Source organism: Gavia stellata, chromosome 19 (assembly GCF_030936135.1).
Source record: "Gavia stellata isolate bGavSte3 chromosome 19, bGavSte3.hap2, whole genome shotgun sequence".
Taxonomy (NCBI): Eukaryota; Metazoa; Chordata; class Aves; order Gaviiformes; family Gaviidae; genus Gavia; species Gavia stellata.
The window spans coordinates 12,073,247-12,086,968 of NC_082612.1; positions in this window are offsets into that span (position 1 = coordinate 12,073,247).

Genomic DNA, 13,722 nt, shown 5'->3' on the forward strand with positions numbered 1-13,722 from the left:
AGTGCTTTTTTTGTTCTTTTTTTTACCTTTCCCAATGCCTCTGGATTCCCCACTACCACTCCGCAAGGCTCTGTGCTTCTGTGTATACTGACGTCAGGAGGAAGTCAGTTCAGTAAAACAGTAGCTAGTTCCCTCTCTGTGTCAGACAAAAAGGAAGGGCAGCTGGTGAGTACACATGCACCTTCAATACCAGTTCAGTTCCTTGTTGAATTTTTAATCCAGTGCCCAATTTCATCCAGCTTAGTCAGAGCAAATACCGATCTGTGGCATATTGCAACTCTCAAGTTACATGAAAATAAGCAGCCATGTAGGAGACTAAGGTAAGGAATCACTCCAATATGAATTCCACCCCTAGTTGGATATCCTCACACTAACAACTAATCTGTAAGAATTATGTTTCAGATAGATACGTAAGAATTAAGTTTCAGATAGATCTGTTGGTTTTCCTTCAAAAATGGTGAGAACTGTTTAGACAAGTTATGTGAAATTAGAGAGAACCTGCATATGGGTCTTGGCTCATGCATTGCTCTAGTAGAGTAGTGTTAAACTAACTGGGAAGATGAGGTGTCTCCTCACAGCTTGGCTTGATTCAGCTAAAGTCTTAGGACTTAGTAATGGGCTAGTTCAGAGGCAGAATGAGATTTCATAACATACAAGAGCTTGCAGGATTTCGTTCATCACACTTGTTCACACTCAGACTTCAGCAGCTGAAAGATTCGAGGTAACAGATCTAAGTTTGTGATACATTGCCATCTATTTCAAACCTTTTTTCTTCTTTCTTGCCAACTTTGTTTTCTGAAATGTACCCTCATTTTGCTGCCTGATTGTTCTTGTGACTTGCTCTGCTAAGCTTCACTTGGATATTTTAGTTTTACTGCTGTGTTGTAATTTTTTCCAATGGACAGCTGCCTGTGCAGCTAGTCAGTTTTTAGTCTCAGAAAAAGTAAGTGTATATGAATGATTTTTGGAATTGCAGTTTAGCTTCAAAGAACACAAAAGGCACAGGGTGGGAGGAAAACAACTGTCTGCACTGTAATCACACTTAAAAAGAATTTAGTGTTTTATTCATTGGGTAAAACAATTCAGACTGCATATTTTGGAAGCCTTCATATTTGTTTCAAAGGTATATTTACCTATTGCTTATATTCAAATGTCTAAATTAAAGTATTGCTTATATACAAATGTCTAAATTAAAGTATTGAGCAGAAGAGCAAATATGCATAGGCTGAAGATTACATACCTGGTATGGCTCATTGTTTTACCCAGAAGGAAATGGCTTTTTGCTCCTGTATTTGCCTAGACAATTTTATTACCGAGATCATAGATGCCTTTCAAATATATTCTCATGCGTATATGGTTCATATGAAAGTAGTATTTTAAAAAACATACAAAGGATTGAATGAGGTAATGTTTCACTGTATGCAATGTGAAGTGTGTATAAAATGTTGGCACAAGTAACTATGGTTAAAATGTGAGTATAAAAAAAGACACAAAAAACCTTTCCTGTCAGTGTGCACAGATACCCTTCTAACTGAAATTATGTGCCTTTGGAAAAGCTCTCAGTGCAAGTGATTTAAAATTGAAATAACATAAGATAACTATTAAATGTCCTCTATGAAAATAATTTGATAGTCTAAGCTGATACCCAGAAAACAAATAAAAACATTACCCATGGGGGAAGTAGACATCCCCTTTTCTTGCCTTCACTGCATCATGATTAGGAGTGGTTGCATTGATGAGAGGTGTGGCAGTCCCCATGGGTCAGGCTGCAAGGGTAAAGAGGTTAGTAATAGTTACATACTGTTGACATGTTATGTAGAAGTGATTGAACTCAACCCCAAGTGACTAACAGTAAAACATCTATTCTGGGACAAAATAGCTGACAGTGCTTCGAGAGCCATCTTGTGCTGCTCAGATAGTAACAGCCAAATGCAGTGGGAAAGTCAGGCATTTCATATGGGATACGGAAGCAGCAGAACTTCAAGTCTGCTAAAGGGGCTTAGTTAAAAGTGTTAGAAGGAGGATGAGCAGAAACAACATCTGCCTGCATGGGGGCACAAATCACTCACAGAAAATAATAAAACTGACCCAGTCTGGCATGGGCGCATGTGTGTTGTTTGGCCCAGCAGCTGGAGGCAGGGCTGTTAGAAAGACCCAATCTGGCAGAGATAGCTTAGGCAAACCAAGTGTGCTCATGGGACAACTTAGTCAGGGTGAAGCCAGCTCTCATGGTGGCTTTGAGGAGTGTCTGTTCTTCGGTGGCCAGCTTGGAGTGACCAGACTCTGCCCTTCAGCAGGCAGATGTTTTGAATTGGAAAAAAAGCAGAAGTGGAGGATATTTTTATGTGCTTTTATTGGTTTTTCTTGCGTGCCATTGTCATATGTTCCAGGGATGCTTGTCCTCCGGGTCGGTTGTCATATAAATTGTCTGGTCTCCAAGCCTGTCTTCACTGTCCAAGGCAGAATTCAGAATTTGAGATGGTGTATCTGCTGCCTCCTAAGCCCTCTGGAGCTCTGTGCTGCCTCTCTAGTCTTGAGTGTTCCTCACATCTCCAGCAAGTAGGCTTGTTCTGTCTACAGCAACCACACTGTTCAGGGAAAGACACCAAAAAACACTGAAGATCTGGGTGAGGTCGTTACTGACAAGTGGGGAACTTTATGACTTAATCAGCAGACCTGTGTCACTGTCTAGGCCTTTGCATCCTCTGTAAGGATAAGGGGAGGGCTGGCATCTCTCCTGCTTGGGAGTTGGGAGAAAAGGTTATATAACACATTCTTGTTGCTTTTAAGCCTATTAACTTAGTCTTACTATATTAGCAAAACCTCTGGTTTCTACTACGTTCCTCAGGAGCCAACAGTGGCCCCACCCAGCCTCCTTTCCAAGGTCTGTATCTCCCATTAAGCTTCCTTGCTGTAAGGTCTTCTCTTCCTCATCCTTCCAGTTGCAACCCAGATTTTGGGGTTGGGGAAGCTGCTCTGAAAGATACTGCAGGACACCAGCTTCTCAAGGACCAGTGGGTTTCAGGGACTGGAATCCTTCTTGGTGATGATCCTGGGCAGTTTATAATCCACATTTATAGATAGAGACATTAGCCAGATGACCAGGTGGTAGCCTAGGAGACCAATTACAGAAACTGTTAGTACTAAGCTATGTTTTTTTTGTTTGATAATCAAAGACCCACTGAGTTACCTACTCAGCCTTCAAGCTGATACTCAGATCTTAGTCCAGCTCAGGAAGAGACATGCTGAGGGGTATTGTAATGCGCAGAGCTGACTGCAGTGCAATGCCTATTGCATGGCACAAGATTTATATGCCCCGGGTATTGATGTAATTGTACAGAATCCACATGCATATATAAGAGGTGAGAGAAATCTGTTACTTGTAACTCTAAAATGAAGTTTCAGTGTCAAGTTCCACCTTTAATTTTTATCAGTCTGGTATATCTTGTGGCAGCCAGATACAATGAACTGTAAAACCTGAAATAAAATTAAAAAGTCAGCTAGATTCTGTCAGCTAACATCCGAAAAGAACTACACCTGTAGAGCAAAAAAGCCAATAGTGTATCTGTTTACACAGTGCAATATAAGAACACTGAAATAATTTTTTCATGCCCATTTTTGCTTTTTCCCGTAGACCAACTTTGTGTCATATCAGAAAATGAAGATTTTAATTAAAATTTATAATACTGAGCCAGCTGCTACTTCTGGCCTTCTTACTAAAAGGCAGCAGAGTCTTCAGGAGCAGCAGTACGGAAATCCAGGCTAGGAGACTGCAGACTGGTAGTAAATGAGAATGGCACATACTGTAATGGTAAATTCAGAATGCCAATATTAATTAGGAAAATTTATTGAAAGCATATTTTCCTATCAGTCAGTTCCTTGCTGCCAGTGTGCATTTTCAGATTTATCTACTTAGGAAAAAATGTTGAACAGTTTTATTTAAAAGTCAAGTTAGAAAAAATACACATATCAGGATATGTGTAATCATGCTCACCAAAATACATACTAAGCTATTTTATGCCAATAATACATAATGCATATTAACTTGACTTCAGCATGTAGATCCCTGAGATGCCAGTATGCCTAGTTCCGAGTTGTTGTTCTGTTACTTGATTCCTTTTGTGGAGTGAACAAATGCCACACTGAATTTTGTATGTATTAATAATTTGACCTAGGACCATGACCTCAGATTCATCTCATGCTCTGAGGGTGGAAGCTAGAGTGATATCCTTCTAGCTTTAGGTAAACAAAAGGGAGAAAACTGCCCTTCATAAAACAGTGGGGCTGGGAAACTGAGCTTTCAACTGCTTAGATTGACACAAAGGCCTGGATAAATCTTACTAAAAGTGAACAAATATTACCTGAATAAGTATGCATAGTTTTACAGTTAACTGAGAAAGTCATGTAATTACAGGCAGTAGCTGTAAAGTTGGATCTGTATTAAATTGGTTATTTCATCAGTGTGCTTAAGGAGCTACACAAATGATTGACAGGAAATACTGGACAAGACTTGGCAAAGATCTCACTTTCTTGTCAAAAAAATGGAGGACCTAAATCCATCTCTGTCTTGAAATACAGGACAAATTTGCCAGATCCAGTGCGTGTAGTTGTTACATTTTTCATTGAAATGGTGGATATCAAATATCTCTACAACAAATAGAGGTATCTCTGCGTCTCAGTTTCTCTAAAACAAATAACTCTAAATTTAGATTCCTTGAGACAGTTTTTGGTACTCAACTTTGTCAAAGTACTGAAACTGTATTGGCCTTTAACCTTGGCTCTATGTCTGTTTATTCAGGAATAAAATGTAGCCATACTTATATTAGTAAACTTTTCAAACTGATTACAGAAGTGCAAGTACTAAATAGTATTATTCTTTGTTACTTTATTTCTGTTTTACCAGAAGTTAGTAAGTTGGAGCATAAACACAGTGTATGAATATATTGTCATATGATGTAGTTCCTGAATGATACAATATTGCCATGCATAGTCATTCCACAAGTGTTATGTCCTTTGATGTTAGGATGTTACCATCATATATTTATTTTCTTTCCTATATATTAAAATTTCTGCTACTTTGTTTTTTAATAAGGGTAACTTGTCATCCAGTTTCAACAAAGCAGAAGAAAATAAGTATAAAGAAAAACAGTTCATACTTTGTTGGGGTTGTCCTCCAAAAATTCAGTCTTGATGGTCAGTACAGCAAATAGCGTTAACTAAAAGAGAGCCTTCAGGGTTTCAAACAAACAAAACTTTAGAAGAAAATTATATGATTTTCAACCTGTTTAGTATTTCTACTAAAAAAAGTTCAAATGTCTTTGTGTTTAATTATAGTTTTATGCTACAGAAATATATGCATTCATCCAAAGTATAGGGCCTTCTGCTGGTTTTCTAACCCTTTTGCTGAATTCAGAAGTTTTTGTTGTTATTGTTGGGGGTATTTTACCCTATTTTTCCTGTGGAATTTATTTTGCATAGTATCCCCACAAAGGCACTTACAGATGCAGCCAAGATACTCCTGTTTGATTACCTGAATATATTGATCTCTGTGTTTTCCAGTCCTGTAATCATCTGTGGCTTTCTTCTGAACTAGCTCTGACTTAATAGTGTTTTTCTGAGTCAGAGGTGTTAGAACTGGACACTGATTTCTGGGAAGGCTTTAGTACTGTCAGAGAGATACTTTTACTTTGCTGCTCCAACCTCAGTCTCTCCTGCTTGTATATCCAACAGAACCTTTGGCCTTGGATCACAATATTCTGCTGAAAGCTTTATGCCCTAGCAGTCCTTAGGGGAGAGCCAGTGACTTTATAGGGGTTGGGGTTTTTTCTGGCTCTTCACTTTCATCAGACCATTCCTTAGGTAAATATAACTTGCATATGTCTGCTTCAAGCTATTGTATTTTTTCTATCAGTCATCAGTCTTAATTATTTATTTCCTTCACATATTATTTCTCTGACATGATTTTGTGGATTCTTCTACTTCAGTGCTAAAATTCTGAAAGAAGGGGAGCAGGAATCCCTTTTTGTGGATTGCTAAAAGCACTTAGCAAGGGATCATCACAAAAATATATTTGGAGAGCTAGGCAGTCAGTTTTTAATGCAAGTATTAGATGCTATATTGATTTTGTTTTTTTCTAGAAACTCCATCAAAACTTCATGTACACATTGTCAGTTACATAAATGTGACTATCTTTATGTTTCTCCTTTTCATACGTATAAACCAGACTGGTTTGGTAGGATTTATTTAAATCTGCTCACATAGATGGGAATTAATTATATTACCAGCTCTTCAGTTCTTTATATTTGGGTTTTGTAGCATGCTTTTTTTTTTGAGACTAATAAGCCTGTAGTTACATACCTCATCCTGTGTATCTTTTTATATGCACATTATCAACACATTAGTTTTCTATCAGTTGCCTAGTTCTTCCTCAGCATTACAAGACTAAATGGAAAAGAACATTAGTAGTTGAAAGGGGTTCTCCGAGAACTCTCAGATGCGAGTTTTCTGGACTTAGTGACTTAAGATGACTTAACTGTTTAACTGATCCATTCTGTAGAATGAACAGTACTTCATTATACTTAAAACTAATTTCTTTCTCCAAATGCAGAACAAATCTGTTCCTATTAATGACGGTTAGTTGCCAGTTAACTGCTATTATCTATTTGTTAACAGCTTTTTGTTTTTAGTGGTGTTTGCTGTTGCCCCATAGGATCACAAATATTTTTTGACTCTTCAGAACTATAATTTTCAATTCAGATAACGGAAAGCTTTTTCCAGCTTCACATAGGGAAACTTGGACCATCTGCTATCAGGGCTATTCTTCTATCAACAGCCATGACCATCACAGAACGAAGTGCCCAAGTCACTCTAGAAGAAAAGTTTTGATTGCTTGAAAAGGAGCAATTAAATACTCTTAAGCCTTGAATTATCAGCAATGATTAGAGACCTGTGAGTCATTTTTCTCATTTCAGTGCCTATTTTCATAGTAGAGGTGACTGCCTTTCATTCTGTTCAGCAAATACAAGACAAAACTTTCTGCCCAAACTACCATCATGCACTGACCCTCAGCCATCGAGTAGGCACAGCTAACAAGTGCTTTTCTTCATGGCCTTTCATGTCATGTCTTTCAAACTGTCATTCAGGAGTCACAAAAGTCTGCTATTTATGATGAGACGCATGATCATGAAGCTAAAACATTGAATATATTTTCTCCTTTTGCAAAATGGGCCAAGGCTAATGTCAGCCCTCCGAAGAAGTAGTGGTGTACAGAGATGTGGCTTGACACAATGGCAAAGAAATATCAGTCAACATCAAGTATTACTGTAGAATTTGAATAAATTCACCAATATGTGATAACTACAAAAGGGTCACATAAAATTCCTGAATATTTTGAAATTTGAGGAATTGAAGGTTTATCTGAACTTTGACTTACCACCTTCCGTGGTGGTTAAATCCATACCCTGAATGTTCAAGACATTCAGACTGCAGGCTGAGCTGGATTTGTTTCTCCTGTTTTAATAATACAATTTATATATAGGGAGGTTTTTAATCTGTATATAAATATTGAGAGAGGAGAGATTTCTACATTATGCAAATATTCCCTGAATGCTAACACATGTGAACATAACAGGAGCAGTGTAATGGAAGTGTCTCCCAATACTTCTCTGATTAACTTCAGTATCAGGCTAGATTCGTTAAGTATAAAGTTTGTAAGAAGTTTTGAAACCTGGTTTGTTTTTTTTATTTGTAGACAATCATGGAGGACATTTCCAATAAGAAGTCAGTTCAGTTTCAGTCCTTGTGGTGGACTTTTTTTCATGATCTATACTTCTGTCTTCCAGCAGTGGACTGAAATCACAGGATAGACTCATAGAATCGTTTAGGTTGTAAAAGACCTGTAAGATCATCAAGTCCAATCATTAACCGAACACTGTTAAGTCCACCACTAAACCACATCCTGAAGTGCCTCATCCACACTCTTTTAAATACTTCCAGGGGTGGTGACTCAACCACTTCCCTGGGCAGCCTGTTCCAGTGTCTGACAACCCTTTAAGTTAAGAAATCTTTCCCAATATCCAATCTAAACCTCCCCTGGGGCAACTTGTGGCCACTTCCTCTTGTCCTATCACTTGTCACTTGAGAGAAGAGATTGACACCCACCTCTCTACAACCCCCTTTCAGGTAACCATAGAGAGCGATAAGGTCTCCCCTCAGCCTCCTTTTCTCCAGACTGAACAACCCCAGTTCCCTCAGCCGCTCCTCGTAATATTTGTGCTCCAGACCCCTCACCAGCTTTGCCACCCTTCTCTGGACACGCTCCAGCACCTCAATGTCCTTCTTGTAGTGAGGGGCCCAAAACTGAACACAGTATTTGAGGTGCAGCCTCACCAGTGCTGAGTACAGGGGCACGATCCCCTCCCTACTCCTGCTGGCCACACTATTTCTGATACAGGCCAGGATGCCGTTGGCCTTCTTGGCCACCTGGGCACACTGTTGGCTGTCAATCAATGCCCCCAGCCAAAGGATTGGCTTAATTTAATTTAAATGAAATTTTAATTCCTTTGGGCCAGATTTGTAAATTTATTTAAATGTTTTAAAATACTGAAAGTCATTGTGCTATCTATTAGTTAGTACTGCACAGATCCTTAATAATCAGGAGGTCTACTAGTTTGTAGTGTGCACTACTGAACTTTAAGACAATAGAATATAATGTCAGTTACAATAAAAAACAAATGGGTCCTCTCACTGCTAATGTTGCCACATGGTAGTGTTGGTTTTCTTTAAAGGAAGGAAGTATAAAAACATATGGTTGTTCCTGATGAATGGAACCTTCGCCATAATAATTTAAGTGATTGTTTCAGGGAGAGAGCTTTGCTAGGAGCTACTCTGTAATAGTGATTTTCCAGAAAAAGTCCTGCAATTAAGTAAGGTTCCTACTAATTTTAAATAGCTCCTTTCAATAGAATAAGGAATAATTTATGATGGTGAGGATAAACCATGTGTATTGTACATGAAATTCATGTAGTATTTAATTCGATCACTAAAGTAATTCATAGCTGAATAACATCCTGTTTGTTGTAGGCACTGCAGAAAAGAATATAACCAAAGCACCAAATAGCAGAAGCTTAACTACTTTCTGTCATATTAGTTTAATGAAGAATAATGTTAAACAGGTTTTCAGGACTGAGTTGTAGAAGTGTAAATCATAGAACGATGACAAAAACTTGCAGAATACTACAGCACAAAAAGCAACATATTTTTTATTATTTGAAGGGAAAGATTTAAATCCTTTTCCTTACTGTTTCTTATTCATTCATTTTGACTTTTTTACAGTGTTCTCTAGTATTGTGCTGACTTCTATACCTTGTCAGAGCCTTGCCTGATAAGAGAATATATGTCAATAAGAATCGTGTTGTCTTAGTAGATTAAATCAGTTTTGCTCCTTTTTTTTTTTCTTCTAGTCTAGGGAATCTGGAAAAAAATGGACTAGGTCTCGTATGCTTGTACTGAAGGGGGGCAAGTGAACAATTTTTATGCAACTTTCAGGGTAAACTGCAGTTACAAAAAAGCCGAGACAGGTTAACTGCCTGGAATGGTGGAAAACAGCAAAGCTGTACCAGCAAATTTGAGACAGAATATTTAAGTAATTCCACCTTCATGGAGAAATTCTGATACTAGTTACACTTCTAAAGACTATTGAAGATGGTGATGTATAATGTAGGTGAACTTCAAAGGCAGCACAGATTGCACAGGTGTTCCTAAGAGGACAGTTTGACCATATAATCTGCTGGATGTTTTTCCTCTAGTAAGAGGAGGTGAATAATACATTAGATTACTCATACATGTCATAACTCAGGAAAACTCTTACTCCATGAATATGGAGTTCTTCTACTTTACTGTATTTGGAAGTATTTGACAAATTTTTTATAAAAAAAAAATCATTCCTTTTATTCTTTCTTCTTTTGGTGTTCTTTTCTGTTCCCTGTCTGAACGGTTAACACACTGGAAGGAAACGTTGATGCTATCCATGGAAATGCTCTCTTTGTTACCGTTCATAAAATGCAGTGGTGTTTTCCATGTATGTATATTTTGGTTCACATGAATCAATTTGGCAGTTTGCTAGCTTGTGCATTCAGTTTTGCTACACAGAACCTTTGTATACACATATATATGGAGGTATGTATTCATATGTTTATGTATGTCCCTGTCTATAAATAACGCAAGTGCCCTTGGGTTCTCTTGTATACTTCTAGTAAGCCCTTTCCAAAACTAGGTCTGTTTCATTTCCTTAAAGGCCTCAAATGGTCTGTGGCGATTCGTCTTCTACCTGCTGCAGGCACAATGCAAGCTTCCCCTTCCTATGCTTGACTTGCAGCTATACCTTCCCTGATCTGAGATAGCCAATCATTTCTCACTTTGCCTTGTACATAGTGGTTTCATTTCCTTGTATCATAATCCCTTCCTGAATTCCTTTGAATATTTATTCAGTATTTCATTATCTTGTATATAATCGAAGTGACAGTACATTTGGACGCTGAATGCTGAGACACATAAAGATGCAGTCCCTCTGTAAATGGTGGAAATCCTCATTTTCTGAAATGTTTATTCCAAATGTTCTGCTCTTCTGTTTCAGAAAACAAAAGAATTTTAATTCCTTAATGATACAACACATAGCTGAGACTGGTTACAAGAGGTCTAAATGTCAGAAGCTGCTTCTTTTCCGCAGTCTTGCAGATGAGACTCTGGCCCCACTGGGGCTTTCTGCTTCTGTCACTGTGCAAAGAAGCCCTGCAAGCATTTAAACAGGGAGCCTTTTTCATTTGTTTTTCCTTTTCCAGAGATCCATTTGCTGTGAGCTTATCTCCAGTAAGAATATAAATTGGTAGTATATTTTTAAAGGGAAGTGGTCATTGTTATGGACTATTTAATAATCAGTGCTAAGTAGAAAACAAATAATAGTAACAGAGAATCTGATTTGTGTTACACATGACATGGAAGCATTAGTCAAAGTAATTGTACGAATTCATTGCAAAATGCATTAATCATCCCTTGCTACTACATTAGCAAGATATCTACACATGGATAAAAAGGCAACATTTGCTTGTGGTGTTCCAAACTGCAAGATGTTAATAATTTATCTTTCTTTATGAGGAAAAAAATGGAATAATTAAATAGCTAAGTGGACTTACTCAAATTCTGACTGAAGAGAAGTATATGAGCTTCAAATTAGGTCCCATGGTACATAGCTATCCAAACCATAAAATATGAAAACCAGATTTTTGATCAAAAGCAAGCCCTCTTCCCCCCCCCGCCTAAAATATGACTTTGCGCAATATAATTGCCCAGGAAATTAAAACTCTTTTCACAGGTTTAATAATAGATGAGATACAGGCTTTGAAATAATTGTTTTTATTGAGCTCTGCCATTCTCTAGCACAGCATGCAAGCTGCGGCTCACAACTTGCACCTCTGTCAGCTCAGAGATGGATTAGCAAAAACAATACGGGTTTCCATTTGGAGACCACAGGAAGCGAACAGGTGCCAAAAGCACAAGTCACTCTCCCCTCCTCTTTTTTTGTTTTCGTTATGAGTCCTTGTTTTGAATCACTTAAATACATCTGGAAAAAGTGCTTTGTAGAGTTGAACTTTGGGCCGCAAGCTCCTTAGCTAGCTGCTGCTGTAAGTCAGTATCTTCTGGAAGCTCCTGCATGTTTTCACACCCAACAGTTCATTCTACTCTTCTTGAAAAAGGTGCTGTTTTTAGGTTCTGAGTGTCCTGATGGGACTGAGTGAACTTACTGAGGTATAGACCCAGAATGTGACTTCTAGGAGAAAATAGCTCCACCTACAGAATTGTTGAGCTGTCACCCTGAACCTGGGCAGTCCAAATACTGTTTAACTTCATATCAAACTGACAAATACTGCATAATCAAACACAGGTATACTTGAAATCCAAACCCGTGACTGAACCTGGGGTTTTTGTCGTCTCTACAGTATTACGATTTTCCAGTAGCACAGTGGTGTTGAAGTTATACCAGCTGTATTGTTTCAGCTTGTCAGGCACTATGGTGTTTGACTTTGCCTGCATATCATCTTCTGTTGGCTGAGTCTTAGATATTGTTGATGATCTATTCAGACAGCACTCTGAAGGTTGTTTGAGAGACTCTTGGATAGGAGCAACAAAAGCTGGCTCTACATGCAAAGGCAGTTGGGACTTTCAGTCTTAAAGTTGTCTAGAAAAGAAATAGACTGTAAATTATAAGGTGAAGTTCATACACTTTTTGGGAAGGAATTCCCAAAATTCCTGTTTCCTTTTTCAGAAACAGTGACATTTGAAGATTTTAAACTTGTGTCTTTGTTTTGCTATGCTTTTATTTTCTGTTTTGCAAGTAGAAGCTGCTGGAAAGAGGATGTTTTTTCAGAAGCAGAGAAAACTAGGAACACCTTTTGAGCAAGAAGCAGAGGTTGGGCTGGCAGAGTGTGATGTTGCTTATAACCTTCAGCAGGGAAGCGTTTAAACGAAGTTTGCATACTTTGGGGCAAAGGAATTGTTCATTGCCTGTCAGAGTTCAAGGAGCGTCTGGATGATGCTCTTATATGGCTTAGTTTTAGGTAGTCCTGCAAGGAGCAGGGAGCTGGACTTAATGCTCCTTATGGGTCCCTTCCAACTTGAGATATTCTAGGATTCAATGATTGATTGTTTTTGTACTCTCGACTTAATGTTATTTTTGCTTGGTGCTCATTTGAGGTGTTAGTCAGCAGAAGTCTGTTTTTCTTGTCTTTTTAGTAATAGTACTAAGACAGAAAACAAAGAGCCATTTTCTCAAAAAGTCATCAGAACTGTGTGTGTTACGGTATCACTGTGAATCCATACAGTCGTCTGTACCCTTATCTCTTTTTATAAGACTTCAGTGGTATCATACACAAGGCAGCGAATGCATTTATATCTTTCAGATGTTGGACTTGCTCTGTAAAATGCCTGACGACCTCAAGTCTCATTTTCTATGACAAGAATTGGGGGTGACCATTACCAGAGAGAGCTCAGCATCCAGGTCCATGATTATTACAGTGGCCAATAGTCATGTGCTAAAATTGAACAGAGAAACAACATGATGCAGAGGAACTACTTACTCAGTGTTTAGGAACATGTTGCATGGAGTCATGTTTTGGTCATACTTTGTATTAAGGATATACAATTACAAAGGTTAGCCAATAATTGGTCAATATTTTAGTAAGGAAACAATAACTTTTTATAGCACCCAAAAGGTGTTACCAGGAGCTTGTATCACTTATGTCTGTAACATGCTTGTAACCTCTCATGTACATGTATTAATACTTTATAAAACTTGTAAATTCACTTTTAGACATATTTACTGATGGTGAATAAATATCAAATATGTCGGAGTGAAAATAGAGCTAAGACTTTATGATCAGTGTGGAAGGCTATAATACAGTAAAAATAGTTATCTGTGACAATCCTATGAGGACTGCAGGATTTCTCAGCAAAGAGAATTTACTGAGCTATAAGATTATCGTACATCTCTGATTAAGGGGTTCAGGAAGAATGAATACAGAACAATTACGTTTAGACAAGCAATATATGAACAACCAGTTAGGAGACCAATTCCCAAACTCTGGATCACTTTCCTTCTTGGAACTGCAAGTCCAGAATTATGATTGGAAGTGGGAAAGTAGAAACAATCAGAAATTGTCGATTTAGGAT